This window comes from Chiloscyllium plagiosum, chromosome 13 (genome assembly GCF_004010195.1).
Source record: "Chiloscyllium plagiosum isolate BGI_BamShark_2017 chromosome 13, ASM401019v2, whole genome shotgun sequence".
NCBI lineage: Eukaryota > Metazoa > Chordata > Chondrichthyes > Orectolobiformes > Hemiscylliidae > Chiloscyllium > Chiloscyllium plagiosum.
This window is the reverse complement of record NC_057722.1, coordinates 69,235,390-69,257,821: the sequence shown is the minus strand read 5'-3', so window position 1 is coordinate 69,257,821 and position 22,432 is coordinate 69,235,390. Positions and strand designations below refer to the sequence as shown.

At 41.7% G+C, this 22,432-nt stretch overlaps 1 long non-coding RNA gene across 1 annotated transcript in view; it reads left to right on the top strand.

Annotated features, from left to right (window-relative positions):
* LOC122556175 overlaps window positions 1-22,432 on the top strand; it is a 94,302-nt gene that overhangs the window by 29,539 nt on the left and 42,331 nt on the right. Inside the window, exon 2 of the long non-coding RNA XR_006313470.1 lies at window positions 1,113-1,282. This is a non-coding gene — a long non-coding RNA (uncharacterized LOC122556175). The remainder of the gene's footprint in view (window positions 1-1,112; window positions 1,283-22,432) is intronic.

Here is a 22,432-nt window from a genome sequence, read left to right as displayed (position 1 = left end):
GAGAGGGGAAAGATATAAAAGAGACCTAAGGGGCAACTTTTTTACACAGAGGGTGGTACGTGTATGGAATCAGCTGCCAGAGGAAGTGGTGGAGGCTGGTACAATTGCAACATTTAAGAGGCATTTGGATGGGTATATGAATAGGAAGGGTTTGGAGGGATATGGGCCGGGTGTTGGCAGGTGGGACTATATTGGGTTGGGATATCTGGTTGACAGGATAGGTTGGATCGAAGGGTCTGTTTCCATGCTGTATACCTCTATGAAAGAAAAACATGTAGAGCAATGTGAAGTGGAATAGCCTTTTAATGATGTAACAGTAAGATGAGAGCCTGGTCTATCTTGGATTACCATGTGTTTAGTCTTAATATGGAAGAAACAGTGTTAGAAAGAAGCTGAGCTGACCTGCTGAGTTTTGCCAGCAACTTCTGAATTTATTTATAAAGAAGCTTAAGCTTGAAGAGAGTCATAGAGACTCATGCAGCACAAAAATAGCCCCTTCGATCCAATCAGTCCATGTCGAACTTAATCACAAACTAAACTAGTCCCACCTGCCTGCTCCTGGCCTGTATCCCTGAATACCTTTCCTATTCATGTCCTTATCTAAATGTGTTTTGAATGTTGTGCCCACATCCACCACTTCCTCTGGAAGTTCATTCCAAACGTGAATCACCCTCTGTGTGAAAAATGTTAAATCTCTCTCCTGTCATTTTAAAAATATGCCCCCAGCCTTGGAACTCCTCATCCTTGGCAAAATACAACTATCATTAACTCTATCTATACCTGCTCATGATTTTATGAACTTATATAAACCTCAATCTCCTATGCCCCAGTGAAAAACGTTCTTGACCTTGTCTTCTCCTCAAGCAATCTGTCTGGAACCCAAACTCATGGATTTGGGCACAAAACCACACATAAAAGAATTGACATGAGTGTAAAGCTTTATAAAAATTTCGAGGTTATACTGGCTTGGTGAGAACCATTGGAAAAGTACTAATGCGGTCAGAAATAGTTACATTTTGAAAAATGAAGCCAAATGGAAAGGTTGTTGTGGACAATATTAAGAAAGTAGTTCGTATGTGCTGGTGTAATACAGCAAATATTTTATTAACCAGAACCTACAGGATCAGGAGTGTGCCGGTTCATCAAATATTCTGGATAACCAAGAGGTTACACATGACCACAGTAAACCCTGACCAAGTGAAGTTTCGAGACATCAAAATCCCTCAACAAAATCTATGTGAAAACATCAACACAACTTCCAAAATCAAATTGAAAACACACAGTAAGTAACAGAAAGTAATGCAGCGAATATATTATGTCACTGTTATAACATAATTACTCAGACATCGTGGTTTGATCACAGTATTTGGGGTAGATATTTTGTTGGTTTATCAAGGTTGCTGGTTGAAAAGATGCTGGTTTAATCAATGTTTGCTGTCTTTCAAATACTGTGACAATGACTTGGAAATTATCGATCCCCCTCCTCCCCACATACAACTTTGCCTGGATTTTTTTTGTGAGTGTCATATAACATATAGTATTGGAATTTCAACAGAGTAAGAATCTGATATCCCTGACAGCTGTATCATGCTTGATACTCATGGGCTGAATTTTACTGGCTGCAGTGAAGGAGAAGGGTTTGGTAAAATTGCAGGGAGTCAGTTCACAGAAGTTGTGGTCCTACCAGAAGGACATTTTGCTGACAGCGGGGCTAAATGTCCCGCTGTCAGCAAAAGGTACATGCTGCTCACCTCAAGGAGGTGGGCAATTAACTTAGGTAATCAACGAATTTCCTATTTTACTGCCTCAACAACATTGCACCGCAGCAGGGTGGCTTTTCAACATATGGGAAGGCCACCAGGCCTAAGTGGGGCATACTCTTCGATACAACTGATGGGGGTGGTGGAGGGAGAAGAAGGTGCGAAGACTATATCAAATAAGGGACCGTGGATAATGATAACAACCCATGGTTCAAAAACCTCACCCCCTCTCTCCCTGGGTTTCCTCTCTGAACCTTGCCCCCTGAATGTTTTTTTCACTTCCCACAATCCCCCCCAAACCTCCTGCATACATCAGTCATGGCCACTTCTCCTGGTATTGTTGCTGCACATTCAGAAGTGCTAGGCTTTGTTATTGGACCATAGTTTGGAGACCCATCAGCTATCTTTAATTGGATGGCCAAATAGGAGGGTCAACACCTTGGCAGATTTGCTGACTGGGTTGCACTGTTCACAAATGTGACCTCAGAACTCTCTTTTCACCCTAATGTTAGCATACACAGCTGCTAAACATTAGGCTGCTCTTTGCAATTTAGGTGTGTGTTATAGATATCAGCTATCATATTACTAGAAAATCAACTAATGAGATATTGACATATCTCACAGATGCAGCATTGTAAACAAAAATGACCAAATTTAGCTGTGTGGGTCGAGTCTTATAATAATCCTTTTTTCACTGTTTTGTAACTTGTAGTTATGATTACTAGACTCTGCAACTCAGCACTCTTAAAGCATTTTGCACAACTCTGGCTAAGTTAAAAATTTGTTTCATTATCTTGTAACATTGAGCATAAAATTGGCTTCAAGTGTCTGAATTTTATCATACAAGATGAATTTAAGGTATCTTTATTGCAGTCGATGACAATTGATGGGCACTTCTGTTTTATTTAGAGTCAAGAAAAGTTAATTTTACTTTCCTTCTGTGATGTAAATATTCTGCACAATGCAAGAATGAGGTCAGTTTGTATCCTTCACTGGTATTACTATTAGGCAGCTGACATGTTCACTGGCCTTGATATGTATTAGCTCATTCAGCTAATTGGGTAGTTTGTGATGGAGGGTGATACCAGTAAGTGTGAGTTCAGTTTCTAACCAGTTGAGGTTGCCATGAAGGTCTCTCCCCTTGCCTGAGGGAAGGTGGCCCTCAGGTTAAACCACCACTAGTCATGTCTCTCTGATGACAAAGCAATCCTGTGGGACAACGTCAACTTTATATCATATTTGCAACCATGTAAAATATTTTCCTTCAATAGTTTCAACAACTTTGCTACTTTTGAGTTAGCACATGTAGAAATTATAATATAGAGACAAAAAAAGAGGACACTTGCTTAGCATTTTTGTCGACAAGGTCAGATAGGCTAAGTAAATGTGATCAAGACTATGTTAACATGCCTTTATCTCAGGTCATGGGAAAAGAGGAGGCAATTTGTAGTGACTGGAACTAGTTAGATCTTATTAACGTTAAAATCCTTGGTTGGGGGTGTTAACCGGACCCTATCAGGAAGCCCTGGGTGATAGTTATAAACAGGGAATTCCTGACTCCAGGGATTGATTCCCTGCTGGCTGGCCACAGCCAGTGTACTGTATACTTGTAAATAAAGGGTGACTTGGTGACAGGATACTGGCCTCTATGCAGTTATTTCACAATTCAAACACTTGCAGGACTTGAAATTGACGAGGAGGATATATTTGATTGGGCTGTCTATACTAAGAGTTGATAGGGGATCAGGACTGGTAAGATGTACCTAAGGGTACAGAGGAATTTGAGAGTTCAAATCGCAGAAGCTGGGCCCAAAGTTTTCCACACTTCATTCAGAATAATCCTCAGGCAGCATTGGCTCAAATCCCACCATGGCAGCTGATGAAATTTGAACCCAATTATTAACATCTGGAATTGAAAGCTCGTCTCAATAGTTGTGCCTGTGGAACTATAGGTTGTTATAAAAGCCCATCTTGTTCTACGAGGAAAGGCTGAGGAACTTGAGGCTGTTTTTATTAGAGAGAAGGAGGTTGAAAGGTGACTTAATTGAAACATATAAGATAATCAGAGGGTTAGATAGAGTGGATAGTGAGAGCCTTTTTCCTCGGTTGGCGATGGCTAGCAAGAGAGGACATAGCTTTAAATTGAAGGGTGATAGATACTGGCAGATGCCAGAGAGAGTTTCTTTACTCAGAGAGCAGTTGAGGCATGGAACGCACAGCCTGCAACAGTAGTAGACTCGCCAGCTCTAAGGGCATTTAAACGGTCATTGGATCGGCAAATGGATGAGAATGGAATAGTGTAGGATAGATGGGCTTCAGATTGGTTCCAGGTCGGCGCAACATCAAGGGCTGAAGGGCCTGTACTGCGCTGTAATGTTCTATGTTCTATGTTCACTAAGGTCATTTTTCTTTAGAACAGGAAGTTTACCAGCTTTAACTAGTTTTGCCTACACTTGACTTTTGGGCCACAGCAATTTATATTTGATCCTTAACTACCCCCTTAAACAGCCTGTCAAGCCACTCAATTCAAAAATAATTAGGGAATGGGTCAAAAATGATGGACTTTGTCAGAGACGTCCACATCCCAGGTAGAATAAATTAATAGTTGTTACAATTAAGTGAGGAGATAGAATTGTCTCTGCCTTTTTTAACCCACACTTAATTGTTTACAATAAGTATTTTAATTAATTTTTTAGCACACAGCTATCACACTTCAATTCAAACTTTGGTAACTGGATCAAAATGAAGGAACTAATTCCAAAGTTTTCTTGAGTGAAATCAACAGGAATTTTATTAGAGGGAGATTAGAGATTCCCTACACTGTGGAAACAGGCCTTTCGGCCCAACCAGTCCACACCGACCCTCCGAAGAGCAACCCATCCAGACCCATTTCCCTCTGACTAATGCACCTAACACCTATGGGCAATTTAGCAAGGTCAATTCACCTGACCTGCACATCTTTGAACTGTGTAAGGAAACAGGAGCACCTGGAGGAAACCCACGCAGACACAGGGAGAATGTGCAAACTCCACACAGAGAGTTGCCCAAGGCTGGAATCAAACCTAGGACCCTGGTGCTGTGAGGCAGCAGTGCTAACCACTGGGCCACTGTGCTGCCCCTAATTAGCTATTATTATTAGCTATTATTATAATTAGCTATTATCCTGAAAAAAAAGGTTCAACACACATACAAAACACAGGTATGAAGTTCAAAAAGGAAAGAATGTTGGTACAGAAGTATAGGCCACTCATTTTTTTCAAAAGAAAGATTTTAAACCTGAGGCCAGTTATTCTAATTATTATCTTGGTCAATAAAAAGTGGAACAGGAATGGCACAGCAGGTCAGGCAGCATCAGAGGAGCAGGAAAGTCACGTTTCAGATTGGGGTCCTTTATCAGAACCTTGTTTCTTCATTAGCTATGAATTTTCCAGATATTCTATGGACAATTTTTAAAATGCTTTTCACTAGGCATTGATGTCAAGATTGAGAGAGACAGGGAGAAAAGGAGACTACTAGTGTCCTGCTAATAGCTCACATTTATTTATTTCTCAGTCTTATTGTTGAAAGCAATTGTTGCTGTAGGTCCATTTGGATGTTTCTGAGTCTGATCAATTGTGCTTCCAAATTGAGTATTCTGCAGATAGCCTTACATTCTGCCAATATGTAAATGAATCACACTCGTATGAATTAAACCAGAGATGTAAATTCCTTGAAACTGATTCAGTTGGCTGGTTTGAATTTTACATAGGATGGTAGTCTCAATGCAGTTGGCTTTGGTTGTTTCATATGGGGTACCTGGAATTTACTCAATCTGAGGATTTGCTAAGGGCAAATCATTTTCAACTGAACAATAAAAGAAGGGAACTGTGGATGCTATAAATCTGAAAGAAAAGCAGAAAGTGGTGGAGAAACTCAGCAGATCTGGCAGCATCTGGGGAGAAAAGGCAGAGTTAATGTTTCGGGTCCAGTGGCCCTCCTTCTTCGGGCCAGACCTGCTGAGTTTCTCTTGCAATTTCTGTTTTTGTTTCATTTTTAATTAAGTTTTTGGAGTTTTTTGATGAAGTAACAGAGAACACAGAAGTAGGTAATGCTATGGAAGAAAAAGGCAAAGTTTCTCTCCCTTATTAGAGAGAAGACTGGTGGTGAGTGAAATAACTCCACAGAGGCCAGTGTCCTGTCATCAAGTCACCCTTTATTTACATGTGAAAAGTCCTTGACACTGACCAGCTCTCTTAGACCAGCACTTAAAGTGTGAGGATGTCTGACAATCCTGTTTTTATGTGTCAGCCAGGGCTCCCTCATTGGACAAAATTCACAGCCCCAAGGGTGACACAATGGCCCTAGGTTCGATTCCAGCCTCAGGTGACTGTCCTATGTGGAGTTTGCACATTCACCTCGTGACTGCATGGGTTTCCTCCAGGTGCTCTGGTTTCCTCCCACAGTCCAAAGTTGTGCAGGCCAGATGAATCGGTCATGCTAAATTGCCCATAGTGCTAGGTGCATTAGTCAGAGGGAAATGGGTCTGGATGGGTTACTCTTCAGAGGGTCAGTGTGGACTGGTTGGGCCAAAGGGCCTGTTTCCACACTGTAGGGAACCTATTCTAATAAGGGAACTCATATTCTATGAGGTCCACCTGGCTGACCTTGTTACAATCACTACATTCCTCCACCACTGAATCCAAGGACATAGGCTGATTTTTTTTTGTAGCTTCTCCTGGGGTGTTTTTGCACTGGGGCAGGTTCCTACAACTCTGCCTCTAAAATGGATGCCACCATGGGCAGCACAGTGGCACAGTGGTTAGTACTGCTGCCTCACAGCGCCAGAGACCCGGGTTCAATTCCCACCTCGGGCAACTGTCTGTGTGGAGTTTGCACATTCTCCCTGTGTCTGCGTGGGTTTCATCCGGGTGCTCCGGTTTCCTCCCACAGTCAAAAGATGTGCAGGCTAGCTAAATTAGCCATGTTAAAATTGCCCATAGTGTTAGGAGAAGGCGTAAATGTAGGGGAATGGGCCTGGGTGAGTTGCTGTTCAGAGGGTCGGTGTGGAATTGTTGGGTCGAAGGGCCTGCTTTCACACTGTTTAGTAATCTAATCTAATGTACAGCTTGGTCTTGCACCTGGAACATCTTGGAGGATGTTTGTTCCATGGGCATGACAAAGACATCGAGGCGGCGACATCTACCGTGTCCATTCATACAGCCAACTGAACTAACAGGCCACCCCAACCCTGGGGCCAATGTAGTGTGCATGAATTTCCAGAAGTCACTTAGTAAAATGCTGCAAAACAGACTTGTGAGCAAAGTTAGATCTCATGGAATTGAAGAGGTAAAAGCAGCAAAATGGATATGAAATTGGCTGAGTGACATAAAACAGACTAGTGATTAATGGATGCTTTTCAGACTGGATCAAGGTTTATGGTGGAGTTCCTCAAGGGTCAGTACTGGGACCTCTGCTCTATCTGATATATATTCATGACCCAGACCTTGATTTCACATCCTCATAACTCTCTGTACAAAGAAATCTCTCCTGTTCTCAGTTCTAAATCTTTTTGATGAAGTAGACCTCAATAAAGACCTTGCAAATATAATGAACAATCTGCTTTATTTGCAGTGTTCTACTCTTTCATAAAGATTATTTTTGCATCAATCCACAATCTCTGTTATAGCAAAAATAAATATGATTATTGAAGCTTTGCATATCTTACTGGCAAAATATTTTAGTGAGCTGATGTTATCTCCTTTTTAAACTCGTCATGGCATTGAAACATAGAAATTAGGCTCAGGAACAGGCCATATGAGCCTGCTCTGCCTCTCACTATGAGCAAGGCTGACCATCCAACTCAGTGCTCAGTTTTTGCTTTCTCCCCCATATCATTTGATTTGTTTAGTCCCAAAAATAAAATCAACATCTTTCTTGAAAGTCTTCAATATTTTGCCCTCGACATTTTACTGTGGCTGAGAATTCTACAGGTTCACAATTCTTTGTGTAAAGAAATTTCTCCTCATCTCAATCTGAAAAGGCCCACTCTCTGTCCTTAGACTGTGACCCCTGGTTCCCTTGTCATTGAGAACAGCCTTCCTGTATCTGCTCTGTAAAATCCGGTTAGAATTTTATCGGTTTCTGAACTCCAGGGAGTAACCAATCCAGTCTCTCTCTGTACTCTCACCATTCCCTGAATCAGTTTGATAAACCTTGTTTGTACCCCCTCAATAGCCAGAACATCCTTCTTCAGATAAGGAGACCAAAATTATACTCAATATTCCTGGTGTGATCTGACTGAAGCACTGCACAGTTACAGAAAGACATTCCTGTTTCTATACTTCAACTCTCGTTACGAAGGCCACCATACCATTTGCCTTATTCACCATCTGCTGCATCTGTATGGTTTTGCCCTGTACTCCAAGTAGCACTCTAACTCTCTAATCAACATCTTTTACCAAGTTCATAATTATACATTGACTACAAAATGTAGTGGTTAATGCAGTACCTGTTTTTGCAACACAATGCCATACGGAGGTATGGCTTTGAGGGTGAGTTGGAGGTTTGGATTAGGAGTTGGCTGGCTGGAAGAAGACAGAGGGTAGTAGTTGATGGCAAAGGTTCATCTTGGAGTGCCGTCACTAGCGGTGTTCCGCAATGATCTATTTTGGGACCATTGCTGTTTGTCATTTTTATAAATGACCTGGAGGAGGGGTTAGAAGGTTGGGTGAGCAAGTTTGCGGATGATACGAACGTCAGAGGAGTTGTAGACAGTGAGGAAGGATGTGGCAGGTTACAGCGGGATATAGATAAGCTGCAGAACTAGGCAGAAAGGTGGCAAATGGAGTTCAATGTACCTAAGTGTGAGGTGATTCACTTTGGTAACAGTAATAAAAAGATGGGGTACTGGGCTAACAGTCGGATACTTGGTAGTGTGGATGAGCAGAGGGATCTTGGTATCCATGTACACAGATCTTTGAAAGTTGCCACCCAGGTAAATAGTGCGGTGAAGAAGGCATACGGCGTATTGGCTTTTATTGGTAGAGGAATTGAGTTCCGGAGCCCTGAGGTCATGTTGCAGTTGTATAAGACTCTGGTAAGATGGTTAGGGGTTTAGATAGGGTCGACAGTGAGAATCTTTTTCCACGTATGGAGTCATCTATTACAAGGGGGCATAGCTTTAAATTAAGGGTTGGTAGGTATAGGACAGATGTTAGGGGTAGGTTCTTTACTCAGCGAGTTGTGAGTTCATGGAATGCCCTGCCAGTAGCAGTGGTGGACTCTCCCTCATTATGGGCATTTAAGCGGGCGTTGGATAGGCATATGGAGGATAGTGGGCTAGTGTAGGTTAGGTGGGCTTGGATCGGCGCAACATCGAGGGCCGAAGGGCCTGTACTGCGCTGTATTCTTCTGTGTTCTATGTTTAATGTCTGCAATTTTGAGACCAAAAAGGCATCTGTATTGTCATACATACATCTAGTGACTGCTGCATTTTTGGTAATGCTGTTTGCATTGATATTGGGAATATTCAAAGTTTGTGAGAAGATTTGTAGCTCGGGTGCTCGTTGTTGTGGTTGTGTTCGCCGAGCTGGGAATTTGTGTTGCAGACGTTTCGTCCCCTGTTTAGGTGACATCCTCAGTGCTTGGGAGCCTCCTGTGAAGCGCTTCTGTGATGTTTCCTCCGGCATTTATAGTGGTTTGTCTCTGCCGCTTCCGGTTGTCAGTTCCAGCTGTCCGCTGCAGTGGGCGGTATATTGGGTCCAGGTTGATGTATTTGTTGATAGAATCTGTGGATGAGTGCCATGCTTCTAGGAATTCCCTGGCTGTTCACTGTTTGGCTTGTCCTATAATAGTAGTGTTGTCCCAGTCGAACATCAAGAACATTTCTGAACTGACAGCCAGACTACTACGACCACTAGGACTCATAACAGCTCACAAACCAACAGCCCCTCTCAGACAACAACTCACCAGCACAAAGGACCCGATACCCAGCATGAGCAAAACCAACATAGTGTACAAAATCCCATGCAAAGACTGCACAAAACACTACATAAGATAAACAGGAAGACAGCTAATGATCCGTATCCATGAACACCAACTAGCCACGAACTGACACGACCAGTTATCCTTAGTAGCCACACACGCAGATGACAAGCAACATGAATTCGACTGGGACAACACTACTATTATAGGACAAGCCAAACAGAGAACAGCCAAGGAATTCCTAGAAGCATGGCACTCATCCACAGAAGTGCTTCACAGGAAGCTCCCAAGCACTGAGGATGTCACCTAGACAGGGGACGAAACGTCTGCAACACAAATTCCCAGCTCGGTGAACAACAACTGGGAATACGCAACAAAAATATGTAGGGTGGGCAGATTGTGTTATCTTCTTCAGGAAGAAGGGCTTATGCCTGAAATGTCGATTCTCCTGTTCCCTGGATGCTGCCTGACCTGCTGCACTTTTCCAGCAACACATTTTCAGCTCTGATCTCCAGCATCTGCAGACCTCACTTTCTCCTCAAAGATTGTGTTATCAAGCAACTTGTAGCACTGACTTGACTGTAGTCTCATACAACAGCTAATGCCCTCTCTTAATCTCATTGAATATGTATTCCGAGGAGGAAGGATCCCAAGAGCATTTTTTAAAGGGATCATCAAATACTTTCAGATTGATTGCTGATTGATATTTCCTGGCTGTGACTGAGTGAGAGGAATTGTTCAGAGATTTGTATTGCTGCTTAAAGCTGGTGAAGTCTACAGCAAGTGATGGAGCATCAGACAAAGGTCTTGGCTCTGGCTTTAAGTTTGCATGCAAGGTCTTTACTCCCAGTCATTGGTGTTAGGATTTCTAGTCCTCTTACCCTTAACCTTCTGAGGAGAATGAGCTGAGACAAGACAGGGGAGCACTGCAGCTCCAAAAGGAGGGAGGAGAATGGGGACAAAACTTTTCAGTGGAAGACTGATGTGTAATGAGGCAGACTTGATGGGGGTAGCTTAAGGTGAAGGAAAGCCAAGGTGACAGTGACCACAGTATCATAGAATTCATTCTGCAATTTGAAAGGGAGAAAGTTGAATCAGACGTAACAGTACTACAGTTCAATGAAGGTAATTACAAAAACTTGAGGGAGGAGCTGGCCAGAGTTGATTGGAGGGGGAGCCTAGCAGGGAAGATAGTGGAACAGAAATGGCAGGAGTTTCTGGGGGTAATTTGGGAGGTAGAGCAGAAATTCATCCCAAGGAAGAAGAAACACACTAAGGGGAGGATGAGGCAACCATTAGCTGATACAACATAAAATAAAAGAAAGCATATAATGTGATGAAGACTAGTGGGAAGCCAGAGGATTGGAAAGTCTTTGAAAATCCACAGAGGACAAGTTAAAAAAGCAATGGCGGTGGGGGGGATGTTGAAAATGAGGGTAAGTTGGCTAGTAATATAGAAGAAGATTACAAGAGTTTGTTTAGACATATAAAAGATAAAGAGAGAGGCAAGAGTGGACATTGAGCTGCTGGAAAATGAGACAAGAGAAGTAATAATGGGAAATAGAGAAAAGGGAATTGAAACTAAATAAGTATTTTGCATCAGTACCCTATCAGAACTTATAACCTTATAATCTAACTGCACTATTCTGCAGGATCCGATGTTGGTCTTTACAGCTATTGACAATGTTGTCCCTAGGATGCTTCGAGCCAATAAGTAATGCTGAACCTGTTAGACATAAGTCTATTAAGACAGTTCGAGTGCTGTCTGGAATGTCGGGCTACATTGCATACATATGAAAAATTTAAACTTCAACATGGAGCCAAAGATGTTGCCAGGGTTGCAGGGTTTGAGCTATAGGAAGAGGCTTTGAGTTATAGGATATTTGTTCAGCGTTGAGGAGTTGAACCAATGGGTCTGTTTCCATGCTGCGCATCTCTATGCCTCTATAACAGCAATTCACTGGAATATCTTACCAGGAAGATACAAAAAAGTTTGAAAAGTTGAAAAATTTAAACTTCAACATGGAGCCAAAGATGTTGCCAGGGTTGAAGGGTTTGAGCTATAGGAAGAGGCTTTGAGTTATAGGATATTTGTTCAGCTTGAGGAGTTGAACCAATGGGTCTGTTTCTCTATGCCTCTATAACAGCAATTCACTGGAATATCTTGCCAGGAAGATACAAAAAAGTTTGAAAAGTTGCATTTATTTTTGTTATAACACAGGTCTGCCGACAACAGTTGGTAGGTTTCTGTGACCACCTCCTTTGTGAGACAGAGATCTTGCATACACGGTTTACGAAGGATGAGGAGAATATTTTTACCCAGAAAGTGGTGAGCCTATTGAATTCTCAGCCACAGAAAGCAGTTGAGGCCAAAATATTGAACTTTTTCAAGAAGGAGTTAGATGTAGTTCTTCGAGCAAAAATGGGAGTTGGATGATCCTGATGAAAGGCTTATACCCAAAACATTGTTTCTCCTGCTCCTTGAATGATGTCTGGCCTGTTGTGTGTTTCCAGCACCACACTCTCGACTCTGATCTCCAGCATCTGCAGTCCTCACTTTCTCCTGATCAGCCATGACCACATTGAATGGCACAACAGGTCCGAAGGCTGAGTGATCTACATCTGCTCTTAATCTCTATGTTTCCAATTTACCCAGGGTACTTATAGAGACTATCGCTTGAAACAATGTTACTTCTGTTTTGAGTGGGTGCAAGATTCTCCTGCATTCAGAGGTGACACTAGTTGGAGAAGAGTATGATTGATCTCAACTTAAGGAGCAGTTTTCAAGAATGACATTCACAAGATTCTTGTTCATATGTTATTCAGCTAAGCTAGAACTGTACAGGAAAGTTATTGCTCGTAGCCAAACAGTACATGTGGTCAGGCACACTGCCCTTCTAATCTTCTAAGCAGTCTGGGATTCCTCATATGCCTATGCCAGCTTTCCATTTACAATGTGTCAGTCAGGTCACTGCTGAAACGGTCAGCAGAACAGCTTGTTGTAAAGGCTTTCCCAGGGCCCAGCTGTACTAACAGCAGATCAAACAGCAGTTTTACGCTTTATCTGGATTTCTGATGTCCTGGGGGCGAGGGACTGCACGCTCATATGCCTCTGAGCATCTTCAGAGAGTGAAGACATTTACCGTAACAGGAAACATTTTCATTCAATGAATATGCAGCTGCTGTTATTCCAAAAGCTACTGCTGGCATTGCTGGTTCCTCTGCTTCAGTGACATCATACTGCTGTACACTCATTATTACCTCTTTCTTCAGAATCACTAAATCCTATCTGGGTTTGTATCTTGCTGTACCTTCTCGTTTTCCTTACAGACCTCTTATTTCTTACTTTTCCTTAACTTTGGTTTCAGATTCTGAGATCATTTGCCTAAATACTATGAAAACAACCTCCACCCATTTGGAAAATAGATGTTTTTCTTCCTCTTCAGTGCTTAAGTTTACTTCTAGAAACTGAAAGGTGTATCCAAACATCATCCTTGATCCAGATGTCAGTTTGCTTTTCCCAAAAAAAAGAGTTCTGTTGAAGTTTTGTTATCCCCACCCATGTCTATTTCAAACCCATTTAACTGGAAGATGCTTTAATGCAGCATCTTTTACCTGGTTAGCTCATTTAGCTGGAAGGTTGGTTTGTGCTGCAGAGTAATGCTAACAGCATGGGTTCAATTCCCATACCAGTTGAAATTTCTATGAATGACTCTCCATCTCAGCCTCACGCCTCTTTGAGGTTTGGTGACCCTCAGGTGCTCTCTCTCACACGAGAGTGGCCCTATGGTAACTTTACATCTTACTTATTAATACTATTTTGATTTTTTTAATGTATTGTTATATGTTTCTTGCAAATGCTTCAGAAAGTGACTGGATTCAAACTTTGCTTTTTCCTGAGAAAAATTGTTAAGTTCTTAAACCAGAGTTTCAGCAGTTGCACAGTTGCTAAGTAAATAGTCTTAATTACCTAGTAACAATGTTAAAAAGTGGGTAAAGTGGGAGGTGCATCCTACATCAACTATGAATGCATTTTAATTTATGGTGAGTTTCTACTAATTATTTTGTAGGAGGCATCAGCATTCTGAATCACAGTTTTGATAAAGAGTTACATTAACTCTTGTTTCCTCTGCACAGATGCTGCCAGACCGACTGAGTTTCTCTAGTAATTTCTGATTTTGATTGTGGATCACATGATTTGTAGTTAGAAATGCACTGTAATGATACTTTCAGCTGTCCAATGGCGATAAACTTAATCCTTCCAGAAACTGTCTGGTTAGCTCATTAAAGGTATTGTTGGGTGCAGCAAAGAATCTCCCTCTTCAATAATTGAAGCACAGCACTTGGGATCCTGGAAAATACAGAGGTGGAAGAAAATGTACCTGAGAGTGCTTAGGAGAAATTTCAATGCCATTATCTCTTGTGGTACAGACTATTTAATATAAACTGCCATGCACAATGAAGGTTTAAAGACAGACTGCTTTGAAGCCTTCGCCAGCATGTAGGTAGGTGAAGGTATGTCTCCGGGGCAGAGGAAATGGCCTGGGAGTTGCAGTGGGAGAGATTCTTGTATTCCTGATGAAGGGCTTTTGCCCGAAATGTCAATTTTACTGCTCCTCGGATGCTGCCTGAACTGCTGTGCTTTTCCAGCACCACTCTAATCTAGATGAAGGTATGTCTCCACCAGGGACAAACATGCAAAACCTGTCACAGAATGATACAAATATGCAGAAAAAAGTTTGTTTACTCACTCCTGGGATGTGCGTGATGCTGGCTGATCCATCATTTATTCACCCTTGAGAATCCCTATTCACCCTTGAGAAGTTGATGGTGAGTTGCCTTCTTGAACGACTACAGTCCATGTATTGTTAGGGAGGGAATTCTAAGATTTTGACCCAACAACACTGAAGACATGACAGTGAGTGGCTTGGAGGGGTACTTGCAATATCAGAAGTGGATGGCAAGGCACTAGCAGCTAGAATATTGGGGATAGAAGTGGCTTGGAATGAATGCTAACTCCTGAATCCTCTCCAGTGTCAATCAAATTTATCTGTGTACAAAATATCAAAGCTAACAGTTTGGTGCAAAGTTGTTGTGAATGCATATTTTGGATATTTTGGCAATGTGCCTGCATTACTTTAAAATTGCAATTTAAAACTTAAGAGTACCAGAGATAACTGCATATAAATCACCTAATTCGTGTCGCATCATTCAATTCATGCATGCCTGTTGATATTACAGTATGTCTATAGGTATTCCACAAGTGAATTTTAACACATCCCAAATAATAATAATGTTAAGCAATCTGAGAATGTCAGGAATCCTTTTGTCATTTGGAAAATATTTATGTAAATTTCTGAAGTGAGAGACTTTCACTCAATTTCTGTTGACTAAGTGCTAATATCCAAAGACTATAAATTATATGCCTTTTTTGACATACTTGATTGTAACATTCCTTACTTAAGACAATAAAGGTAAAAGTTCATGACACGTAGGGCTGCTCTCTATTAAAGAGAGATAACTGATGATACTGTTAAGGGAAATTTAGGGTGTAGGTTTGCTCGCTGAGCTGTAGGTACGATATCCAGACGTTTCATTACCTGACTAGGTAACATCATCAGTGTCGACCTCCAAGTGAAGCGAAGCTGTTGTCTCCTGCTTTCTATTTATATGTTTGTCCTGGATGGGGTTCCTGGAGTTTGTGGTTATGTCATTTCCTGTTCGTTTTCTGAGGGGTTGATAGATGGTATCTAGATCTATGTTCTAGGAATTCTCTGGCATGTCTTTGCTTAGCCTATCCCAGGATAGATGTGTTGTCCCAGTCGAATTGGTGTTTTTTTTCATCCGCGTGTAGGGCTACGAGGGAGAGAGGGTCGTGTCTTTTTGTGGGAAATTAGACAGAGTGAAAACATTGTAATTTCATTCTTCTAACCTCCACAGCAACCAGACACAAGAATCATATTGAAGCCAAAGAATCAAATGCCAGAATGTTCAATGTCTTATGCTGCCAATCAAAGTTTGCTCAGTCTAACATGAACTCTTATCATGTGCATTCCTAGCTCCTGGAGACAAAGGGTGATTTAAAACTCGTAAGTAAACTAAAGGATATAATGTTGATGATGAAGCAAATGTACCTGAGTAGAAACTGAGTTCTGATGCTGTGTTCTGGTTGTTCAGCACCTAGTGATGATCCCATAAGTCCTACTATGCAGAGATATGTCCCTGCAGAGCATCTGAACTTTATGAAGGTATTGCAAAAATTTTGAAGTTGTGCTGAAGAAGACCAGGAAAGTAGCAGAGACCACACACTACCCTTTATGACACCATGAGAGCAAGTTTCTTAATAACACAGAACCTGCTGGAGTGGGTGGAAGCTTCAAGAACCTGTGATGAATAACTCTCTGGATATATCGAGGAATACCCATCTGGGGCTATGTAGTTTGATGGTGTGGTATCTTTAGAAGGGTCTTGATCTAATGAGCGTGAAGTCTTCAGTTGGCTGATAATCTCTTTTCTCTTCCTGTTGCAACAAATAAATCATGAAGAGGAATATTTCTTCTATAAATTGCCCAAGCCAGGAGCTGTTACAAAAGGGATTCATAAATTGAGTTTGGACCCTTAACAATATAGAGCAAAATAAAGATCTACACAGACTGTTGTGAAGGAGATTAACTATTTTCTGTAGAGCATTATGATGAAAAGCAACAATTCCATCATTAGCCCTTCTCAGCCCATCTTTTCAAGATATCTTTGTTATATAGTTGGAAATAATAGATCAGTAAATTTTAGAGTAGAAATGGCAAAATTTCACAAGATAATGTAAATTTAACCTAAGCTGATTATTATATATCAGCATTCTTGCTTATTGAACCATTCATCACCTTTAAACCTTGCTTAGTTTACAATGAAATTCAGGTCAGACCTGAAATGGGCTTTGAGATTCACAAAGCTTCTCTCCTTAAATTCTGCACCCATCGATAGAATGGAGCAGCATGGCGGCTCAGTGGTTAGCACTGCTACCTCACATTCCACCCTCAGGCGTGTGTGTGGAGTTTGCACATTCTCCCTGTGTCTGCGTGGGTTTCCTCCGGGTGCTCCTGTTTCCTCTCATCGTCTAAAGATGTGCAGGTTAGATGGATTGCCCATGCTAGATTGCCTGCAGTTAACAGGGATGTGTCTGTGAGGGTTAGACATTGGAAATGCAGGGTTATAGGGAAGGGGTAGGGGGTTGAATCTGGATGGGATACTCTTTTGAAATAGTATCAAAATGGCCTGCTTCTCCACAATAGGGATTCCATGAATAGATTTAATGGCTTTATGTGCTATTGTTCTGCTGGAATTTCAGGGCAAAATGTTTCAGTGAGAAATAAAAAGTTCAAAATTGTATCAATTAAAAGAAAAACATTCACATTCGTACCCATCCTTCAGTTCCTGTACTGGGCTACTCAGTCACAAACAAACCCAATGGAACTATGAGAAACTTTCACTAATGCAATCACATTTGATGAGTAAGAATCACTTTGTAAACATCTGTAAGTCTGACAATGAACTTGTGGAGGTGCTGGTGGTGGACTAGGGTGGACAACGTGGACATCAGGATATAGTCCAACCAGGTTATATGAAACCACATGCTTTTGGAGCACTGCTCCTTTGTCGGGTGAAGGAGCAGCGCCCCGAAAGCTCGTGATTTCAAACAAGTCTGTTGGACTGTAGTTTGGTGTTGTGTGACTTCTGACTCTGACAATTAAGTCTCAGGAACAAAGAACATCGAAAATAAGAGGAGGAGCAGGCAATTCCTCCACTTGAGCCTGCTCCACCAGTCAATATGATTATGGCTGATCATCCAACTCAGTTTCTGCTTTATTCCCTTGCCCTTTTATCCCTTTATCCCTGAGAACTGTACCTAATTCCTTGGAAACATTAATTGTTTTGGCCTCAAATGTTTTCTATTGTAGGGAATTGCATAGGACCATCACTCAGTGGGGAGAAATGTTTCCTCATCTCAGTGCTAAAAGGCCTACCACATATCCTTGAACTGTGACATCGGTTTTCTGGACTCCCTGATAATTGGAAACATCCTTCCTGCATTTACCCTGCCTAGATGTTAGAATTTTAGTGGTTTCTATGAAATTTTGCAAACTGCTGGAGTGATATATCTTTAAATCATTACATAAATTTTTCCTGTTGTATTTGCAAACTTTCCAATTTATCTGCAAAATTGGATCACTTAGAATAAAGAATAATGAATTGAAACTTGAGATTGTAGAACATTACAACTCACAGACAAGCCACAAAGCTGTGCCAATCTTTTTCTTCATAGAAACTGTGGAATGTAGTCCTGCATTCACATATGTTCCTTTTTGATCTGCTTTTGTTATTTAAATTCTTTTATACAAGTTTTAGGCTGTTTCAATGATTTCTGCAAGAATCACTAGAAGGGTGCAGTATATTTTGAAGGAGAAAGGGGAGAAACCATAAGTCATGCCCATAAGTGAACCCAGTGCCTGATAGAAATCCTGTAGTCAGTCTTTCAGGGGTTCAGAAAGAAATTAAAGACCAAGACCTCAAAGGTAGAAATCCTTTTCTTACTGTTAGTGCTGTATGCTAGTCAATATTGGAACAGTAACGTAAGACATGTGGCTGGAGAAAATGGAGAACTTCATATTCCTGAGATATTCGAACAGGTTCTGGGAATTACATAAGAAGTAGGAGTAGGAGTAGATCATCTGGCCCGTCGAGCCTGCTCCACCATTCAATAAGATCTTTTCATGGACACAGCTCCACTTACCCTCCCTTTCACCGTATCCCTTAAATCCTTTATTGTTCATAAAAAAAATCTATCTTAGCTTTAAAAACATTTACTGAAGTCGTGTCAACGACTTCACTGGTCAAGGAATTCCATTGATTTACAACCCTCTGGGTGAAGAAGTTCCTTCTCAATTCAGTCCAAAATCTGCTTCCCCTAATATTGAGGCTGTGCCCTCTTGTCCTAGTTTCACCTGCCATTGGAAACATCCTCCCTACTTCCATCTTATCTATTTCCTTCATAATTTTATATGTTTCTATAAGATTCCTTCTCATTCTTCTAAATTCCAATGAATGTAATCCCAGTCTACTCAGTCTCTCCTCATAAGCCAACCCCCTCAACTCCGGAATCAACCTAGAAAACCTCCTCTGCACCCCCTCCAGTGCCAGTACAGCTTTTCTCAAGTAAGGAGACGAAAACTGTACACAGTACTCTAGGTGTGGCCTCATCAGCACCCTGTACAGCTGCAACATAACCTCCCTGCTTTTAAACTCCATCCCTTTAGCAAAGAAGGACAAAATTCCATTTGTCTTCCAAATTACTTGTTGTACCGGCAGACCAACCTTCTGTGATTCATGCACAATGACACCCAGGTCCCTCTGCAATGGCAGCATGCAACTTTTTTACCATTCAAGCGATAATCCTTTTTACTATTACTTCTACCAAAATGGATGACTTCACATTTATTAACTTTGTTTTCCATCTTCCAGATCTTTACCCAATCACTTAAAATATCTATGTTCCTCTGCAAAATTTCACAGTCCTCTGTATACTTTGCTCTGCCACTCATCTTAATGTCATCTGCAAACTTTGACACCCCACATGTGGTCTTCAACTCCAAATCATCAATGTAAGTTGTGAATGATTGCGGTCTCAACACTGATGACTGAGGCACACCACTGGTTACTGATTGCCAACCAGAATAGCACTCATTTATCCCACCCTTTGCTTCCTGTTAGTTTACCAATCCTTCATCCATGCTAATACTTTAGCTATAATAGCATGCACCTTTATCTTATGCAGCAGCCTCTTGTGCGGCACCTTGTCGAATGCCTTTTGAAATCTAGGTACACCACATCTACTAGATCCCTGTTGTCCACCTTGCTTGTAATATCTTCGTAGAATTCCAAATGATTACAGTTCTGTTGGTTTCACAGTAGAAGAGCTGAGTGGATTTGTGCTATAGACAAGAGGATGGGAACCTGTAATAAACTCGAGAGGGGAGAATGGAGGACTGGGAGGTATAAGTAGCAACAAAGTAGACAGCAGTTCTGAAATGGAAGGGTCAGATAGGGACAAATGTAAAGCAATCTAAGATGAGTTTGGAGAAGATGTTTATGAATATATTTTTGCACCAAATAAGGTTCAGTAGTTGCAAGCATAAGCACTATAATCGCAAATTCAGAGTTTTAGTTCATTAAAGGTAGGGATTAGGAACTTTACACGACCTTCTAAGATAAGAAATTTCTCCTCATTGTCATTTCAGTGTGCTGAGTCTGAGATGGCCGAGAAATTAAGGCAATGGACAGTTGTCCCATTGTGCTCTGCACACGTGGGTTCAAGTCCCATTCTCGTCGCTTTTCCCAGAAGTGTGCTCTGTTGCCATCCTTCTTGGGGTCATGCAGTACAGTGGTACTGTCCCTGTCTCTGAACCAGAAGTTCTGGATGCAAGTCCCACCTGCTCTGGAAGTGTGCCATAACACCTCTGAGCGGATTGAACAGAAAGTAACCTGTTATACAATCGGAGTCAAGGCAAGCAAGTCTTTTTACTTTGCAACATAAGGATGATGAGTGGGTGCTTTTTCAACTGTGACCTTCATAGCACATTAGAGTTCCAACACACACTATTACACATGGATGCCTCAGTTCACACACAAATCAGGATTGCAGTCAGTTTTCAACATTTTTGTATACTCCTGGAAGGGCAAGACAGCAAAAATGTCTATCATGTATAGCTTTCTGCTGAGAGCAGGGAGATAGTCAGGTCTCTTATTATCTCTTCTTGTTATGTTCTTTGGTTGAATTTTCCCTGACAATCAACAGATGCAACTTTCCATGGGTTGCACACAGGCCTTTTCCATGTAGCGTTGGATTTACTTTTGCAATCTTTTCTTGGCCTGTAGAGGGTTTATTTTAGAAAACGTATTATGCAATTAAGAATTAAAGATGTCCATAGCACTTCAGGGTTCTGATCCATTGTCACATTATTGGCAGTCATCAAAATAGAAAAATCATGAAACCCTTTCTGAAATTCAGACAGACTACATGTGTGGGTTTTATTTTATGTACCCTACTTGTTATATCCTGTCACCATTGCTTCATTCTACTTATTTAACCAGAACTATAATCAGGTTTAAACTACCACTGATGCGGCATTATAACAAAAACACAAACTATCGGTTAATGGAATCTGATCAAAGGTGAATAGAAACAAAACAATAAATATCCAGGATGATGATGCACCTCAGCCCCAGTAGTATCCACCAGTCTTTGAAGGTAATCCTCCTCCTCAAACTATTCAGAAGTAATTGACAAACCTCCAGAACAGATAGGACTTGAACCCGGATCTCCTGGCTCAGAGGTATGGACACTACCACTGCATGACAAGAATCTTCAAACCTCCTTTCTTTACTATGTCAAAGGGTCTGTTTAGTTCACAGTGATAGAGAATGATAGAGAATGAGTCTTAATAAGGTGAGGTGCTTGTCTGAACAAAAAGCAATAGACATAAGTGACATTCTGGATGTAGGTTTGCTCGCTGAGCTGGAAGGTACATTTCCAGATGTTTCGTCACCCTACTAGGTAACATCTTCAGTGGGCCTCAGGTGAAGCACTGCTGATAATTCCTGCTTTTTATTTATATGTTTGGATATTTGTGGGTTGGTATTACAGTAGCTAGTTAAACTTAATTACTAAGACAATCAAGAGCCAGGAGTGACGTGTCTGACACATGACCTTGGGATCCAAAGCTGAACTATTCTTTTCCAGATCCAAGACAGCCTGATATCCATAGTTTGGGTGCAGATTAATGCTGTCTCCAGTTCTGAGGAAGGGTCACCAGACCCAAAACGTTAACTCTGATTTCTCTGCACAGATGATGACAGACCTACTGAGATTTCTATTTTGGTTTCTGATTTCCAGCATCTGCAGTTCTTTCAGTTTTTATTAATGCTTTAAGAACTGCTACTGCGTACAACAGCTGTAATTCAGTCAAGGTTAGGCTTAAGATTATTGCAGGACCCCAACCACAGACAAGTGAAGATGGTTTAGAGAGGGAGGACTGGAGGTTAAGTGAAAGCATGAATTAATTAATGGATTAGCTTTATTGTCTCATAAACTAAATCAAGTTTACATGTCGCCACTTACAGCACTATCTTAGGTATAAAGGTGCCTCGGTACGACTTCCAACCCATACCACGCTGGCACAGAGCCTACTGTCCACACTGGGCCCTGATGCCAGACCACGCTAGGCTTCATCTTGAGGATCATGAGGTTGGGATATTGCTTCAGACCTCCATGCTAAGCCAAGGCCGCTACACCAGGCCAGGAGGCCACCACACCAGGCCAGGAGGCCGCCACAGGAAGCTGCTAAGCCAGGCCAGGAGGTCACCACAACAGGCCTGGAGGCCGCTACACCAGGCCAGGAGGCCGCTACACCAGGCCAGGAGGCTGCCACACCAGGCCAGGAGGCCACCACAAGAAGCTGCTAAGCCAGGCCAGTAGGTCACCACAACAGGCCCGGAGGCTGCTATGTCTGGCAAAGGTTGCCCCTTAAGTCTCTTTTATATCTTTCCCCTCTCACCCTAAACCTATGCCCTCTAGTTCTGGTCTCTCCGATCCCAGGGAAAAGACTTTGTCTATTTATCCTATCCATGCCCCTCATAATTTTGTCAACCTCTATAAG